The sequence below is a fragment of the Clupea harengus genome, chromosome 24 (assembly GCF_900700415.2).
Source record: "Clupea harengus chromosome 24, Ch_v2.0.2, whole genome shotgun sequence".
Taxonomy (NCBI): domain Eukaryota; kingdom Metazoa; phylum Chordata; class Actinopteri; order Clupeiformes; family Clupeidae; genus Clupea; species Clupea harengus.
In genome coordinates, this window is record NC_045175.1 from 11,867,466 (window position 1) to 11,873,411 (window position 5,946).

General features: G+C 38.8%; 1 pseudogene; it reads right to left on the reverse strand.

Annotated features, from left to right (window-relative positions):
* Positions 1 to 224: 224 nt before the first annotated feature.
* On the reverse strand, positions 225 to 5,149 carry LOC116219061 (annotated as a pseudogene).
* Between the last annotated feature and the right edge of the window lie 797 nt (positions 5,150 to 5,946).

The following is a 5,946-nucleotide window of genomic DNA, read 5'->3' on the forward strand; positions in this document are numbered from 1 at the left end:
ATTTGGCGAAAGGCCTTTCCACACTGAGAACACTGATACGGCTTTTCCCCAGTATGGATCCTCTGGTGTACCTTGAGAGCAGACATGGACTAAAGACCTTCCCACACTCTGAACACTGATGGCTTTTCTCCAGATGTTGATCTGATGGAGGTGAGATGTTTGTCTTGAAACTTCCACAAGAACACTGATATGGCTTTTCCCCAGTATGGATCCTCTGGTGTGTCTTAAATATCATTTGTACTAAAGGCCTTCCCACACTGAGAACACTGATATGGCTTTTCCCCAGTATGGATCCTCTGGTGTTCTTGAGATCAGACATGTGCTAAACCTTTCCACACTGAGAACACTGATACGGCTTTTCCCCAGTATGGATCCTCTGTGTTCTTGAGATCAGACCATGTGAAACCTTCCACACTGAGAACACTGATACGGCTTTTCCCCAGTATGGATCCTCTGGTGTGTCTTGAGATGACATGTGCTAAAGACCTTCCACACTGAGAACACTCATGTGTTTTTAGTTCGTGATCTCATATCGCTCGTTAGGTGTGAGCGATTGTGACTTCTATCTTTGTTTTTTTTTTCTCAGAGTTCCATTTCTTGTTAGATTGGATCCTTTGAATGTCTCCTGTAATATTTTAAGAAGAAAAAAAATGAAACAATATATTCTCTCTTCTCCTCTTGCAATTTCTACAATACTGGCACATATATTTGATATGTATTTTGATATATTGGTTATTTGTTAGAAATGTACATCACTTGGATGTCTACCAAGAGCCTAAATGTAAATATAAACAGAGATACACACACATGAATAACAGAGCTTCAGAACAAATGATTGCAGCCACTTTTTCTCCTTTGATTGCAGCAGACTACAGGTAGTATCCCATAAGTAAGCTATTCACATTTCTGTGTTCTCTGAATAGGTCTCATATTGTGAAGCACAAGTTAGCCATTCTTTAAAATTCAAGTAGTGTATATATATACATAACACATAACAATAAACAAGCAACTTACGTGTAGGTGAAGACTCAAGTCATAATTTTCTCTTAAATCAAATTCTTCTTCAACTTTGATTTCCATTGGTGAATACTTTTCTTCTTTCAAGGTCAAGATGGGTGACGTGTTCTTTTCAGTCTTGCATTCACAATCCATTCTATGCTTTTCTTCCACTGTCTTACATGTAGACAGATACTCTTGTAGGAAATCATCAAATTCTTCTTCTTTTATCTCCGGCTTCACTGAAGTGGGCAGTTGTGTTGGTTCAGTAAATCCAGACATTTCAGACTTCAGTTCTGTTTTGGAAAAAAAAACTTGATCAAACTATCCTTGGTGAATTACACCTACAGTATACTTCCAGAGCATCACAGTGCCAGCCTTTAAAATGTGAGTGTATTAATCTGACTCCACGCTGTGGGGTTAATATAATGCTTCTTCTGCCTGACCTATTATCTTCCTGGATTCAAACCTAGCCAATCAGGTGCAGGAGCTTTTGAAATGCAAACTAGCATGACAAAGGGTTATGGGCAGGAATTACATGTCTATGAGAACCGTTTACACCTCTGATAGTCTTCAGGTGGGCATGGCCATAGCTCAGCCTGCAGAAACTCCACAAAGGAGTGTAGTAGGGGGCTGGGGGTGTGAACTGAAATGTGATGGGGAAGGAGAGTGAAGATGGGGGTGGGCTGGTAAACTGAAGGAAGCTTCCATTCTGTCTAAGCTTGTTTATACTCTATGCATACTGTAGGTAAGTATTTATTTAGCATGTGTGTTTTGTGTGTGTGTCTATCATATTGATATAAGGATAGAGAGGAAGTTTAATATCAGACCTTACATACCAGTGTGAAGCTCCACTTAAAAAATAATGGAATTACATAGAATTCATTGGACCTAAAAAAAAATCATTTTTGTGAGTACACAGGACATTATCATTTGCACCAGAATCCCAGACATTTACCCAAGTTAATTCTGAATACTTTACTTCTCATCTGTTTTTGCCTTACTGTGGATGGCAGTGGTGCATCCAACTCAACTACAATTCAAGGGTATTGACCTCATATGATAATGTATCTTACTCTAAAAATACCACAAGAGCATATGTAACTCACATTAATAATAATAGCTTCATTCTTGGCAGTACTCCAACAAAAAAAAACATTGACAAAATGCAAAAGTTTTAGAAAGCAACTTATCCTCAACATGAGGCTATCAGCAGTGCTTTGTCTGATATGGTCATTGGCCATCAGGGTCTTAGCAGTGCCTGGCCCCAGTGCTCCCCTGCAGTGTATTTTCGGCCAAAGTGGCATCATACTACATCCTCATTGCACACTAATGTCTCAAACACTTGTGTCCAATTAGATTGTTTGTAGATGTAACGCTTCATACTGAGCTTATGGTAGTACTGAAATCCTTACTGTTCATTTAAAAATATGCTGTTTAATCAGCATTTGAGACTCTGATTTTGAGATTTACATTTCAGACTTGTCAGGCAATGGTTTCACAAGTAGATCATCAACTTCTCTGATTAGAAGGAAGAAAGTCTCAGTTTAAGTATCCTTTGTCTGACAGTAGAAGGTGTTAATCTCCAGGCCTACCTGACATGGGTCACACTAAATAACAGTGACTGTAGAGACACATGGTCCCAAAATCATTCAGTTCTGAAGCTTTTCCCACATGTAGAGGACTCCTACAGATTTTCTCCAAAGTGAATCCTCTGATGAACCTTTAGCATTACTGTTAGATTTAAAAAATGATGAGCATTAGGGGATAAGGTTTTAGGGTGCAGGGAATCTCTCGTCACTTGCACTCCACTGATGGGGCACTTTTCCTGTTTGTATCTTTCAATACTTCTTCACATGACACTTTTGATTAAAAGCCATTCCACACTGAGAACCCTAACAGGCCTTTTCTCCTGTGTGTATTTCCTAATGTGTCTGGACAATTAAATTCTGGTCAATCAGTCTTCTTCGTGAAGAAACTAGCATGGCAATGGGTTGTGTGAGTAATAATAATGGACAAATAAATGAAGTAAAAAATCGTAAAATGAAAAATAGTATAAAATAAAATGACATACCTTTCAGTAAAAAATTTATTTAATTAACCGAATGAAAAGAGAGAAAACAACAATAAATGTTAATGTTTTATTCATTATTTACAGTTATGTGGTATTGTCTCTCTCAATATGTGGCAGGAGAGTAGACACTAGGAGATTAGGTCTTTGTATTCACCCATTTCCCCTAGGACTGATTTTATTCTCTTTTCATTTTTATAAACCCAGAGCAAATATCTTCTGTTCTTGAGAAGTAGGTTTCCCTGATGTTGTTGTACTTATTACATTCTGTCAGGAAAAGAAACTCATCCTCCACTACCCGATTACTACAGTGAGTGCAGAGTCTGTTTTCTCGAGGTAGCCATGTTTGTCTGTGTACCCTTTTGACAATGACAATGCTTTGTTCCCTCCCACCCTTTCTGTGCACCCCCACCCCGCCCCGAGACTCAACACATATTTCAGCTGTTGCCAAGCTCAAAGCCTTCACATGATGATCTGTTTATGGCCTCATATCTAGACAGCTGATGCATACACTACTTTTACTTGTACATGCGCTACTAGATGCTTGTAGATTGTAGTTTGTATAAAAGCACACACATATCTCCCCAACACCGTCACACACTTGAAAAACGTAGGTTTCAATCTCTTATCCCAACACATGCTTCAGGCATGAAGAAATTAGCCTTAATCATGTACATGACATGTTGTTTAAAACTCATTTAACCAAAGACATTTAAAGAAAGTAAAAACTTTATCAAGTATAATCAGGGCAGCACAACAGAACCGTGGATCCTCTGGTGTGTCTTGAGATGACCTATTTGGCGAAAGGCCTTTCCACACTGAGAACACTAATACGGCTTTTCCCCAGTATGGGTCCTCTGGTGTGTCTTGAGATGACCCATTTGGCGAAAGGCCTTTCCACACTGAGAACACTGATACGGCTTTTCCCCAGTGTGGATCCTCTGATGTGTCTTGAGAGCAGACATGTTACTAAAGACCTTCCCACACTGAGAACACTGAAACGGCTTTTCCCCAGTATGGATCCTCTGGTGTGTCTTGAGATAATCAATTGTACTAAAAGCCTTCACACACTCAGAACACTGATACGGCTTTTCCCCAGTATGGATACTCTGGTGTGTCTTGAGAGCAGACATGTGTCTAAAGTCCTTTCCACACTGAGAACACTGATACGGCTTTTCCCCAGTATGGATCCTCTGGTGTGCCTTGAGATGACCTATTTGGCTAAAGGCCTTTCCACACTGAGAACACTGATATGGCTTTTCCCCAGTATGGATCCTCTGGTGTGTCTTGAAATTATTAATTCTACTAAAGGCCTTCCCACACTGAGAACACTGATGCAGCTTTTCCCCAGTATGGATCCTCTGGTGTAGCTTGAGGCTAGAAGTGTCATTAAAGGAGTTTCCACACTGAGAACACTCATGTGTTTTTTTTCCAGTATGTGTCATCATCTGCTCGGTTAGGTGTGAGCAATTGGGACTCTCTTTGTTTCTTTTTTCCTCAGAGTTCCAACTCTTGTTAGATTGGATCCTTTGAATGTCTCCTGTAAGAAGAAAAAAATAAAACAATATATTCCCTCTTCTCCTCTTTCTGGTATGCAATTTCTACAATACTGGCACATATATTTGATATGTATTTTGATATATTGGTTATTTGTTAGAAATATACATCACTTGGAAATGACTTTGGATAAAAGTGTCTACCAGAAGCCTAAATGTAAATATAAACAGAGATACACACACATAAATAACAGAGCTTCAGAACAAATGATTACAGACACTTTCTCTCCTTTGAATGCAGCAGACTACAGGTAATATCCCATAAGTAAGGTATTCACAGTTCTATGTTCTCTCAATAGGTCTCATATTGTGAAGCACAAGTTAGCCATTCTCTAAAATACAAGTATATATATATATATAACACATAACAATAAACAAGCAACGTACTTGTAGGTGAAGAGTCAAAGTCATTATTTTCTCTTAAATCAAATTCTTCTTCAACTTTGATTTCCATTGGTGAATACTTTTCTTCTTTCAAGGTCAAGATGGGTGACGTGTTCTTTTCAGTCTTGCATTCACAATCCATTCTATGCTTTTCTTCCACTGTCTTACATGTAGACAGATACTCTTGTAGGAAATTATCACATTCTTCTTCTTTTATCTCCTGCTTCACTGAAGTGGGCAGTTGTGTTGGTTCAGTAAATCCAGACATTTTAGACTTCAGTTCTGTTTTGAAAAAAAAAAACTTGATCAAACTATCCTTGGTGAATTACTGTATACTTCCAGAGCATCACGTTGCCAGCCTTTAGAAGGTGAGTGTATTAATCTGACTCTGTGGTGTTAATATAATGCTTCTTCTGCCTGACCTATTATCTTCCTGGATTCAAACCTAGCCAATCAGGTGCAGGACCTTTTGGAATGCAAACTAGCATGACAAAGGGTTATGGGCAGCAATTACACGTCTATGAGAACCGTTTACACTTCTGATGGTCATAGCTCAGCCTGCAGAAACTCCACAAAGGAGTGTAGTAGGGGGCTGGGGGTGTGAACTGAAATGTGATGGGGAAGGAGAGTGAAGATGGGAGTGGGCTGGTAAACTGAAGGAAGCTTCCATTCTGTCTAAGCTTGTTTATACTGTACAGTGCCCTCCACAATTATTGGCACCCCTAGTAAATATGAGCAAAACAGGCTATGAAAAAATATGTCTTTGCTGTTTATCCTCTTGGTCTTTCACTCAAAATATTCACAAAAATCTTACCTTTTCATTAAAGTAAAATTATTTAAAGAAAAAAAAACTGTTGACATTAAATAAATATTTTTCGCCAAAACCTGTGTGCCACAATTATTGGCACCCCTTAATTTAATGTTTTGTGCAGCCTCCCT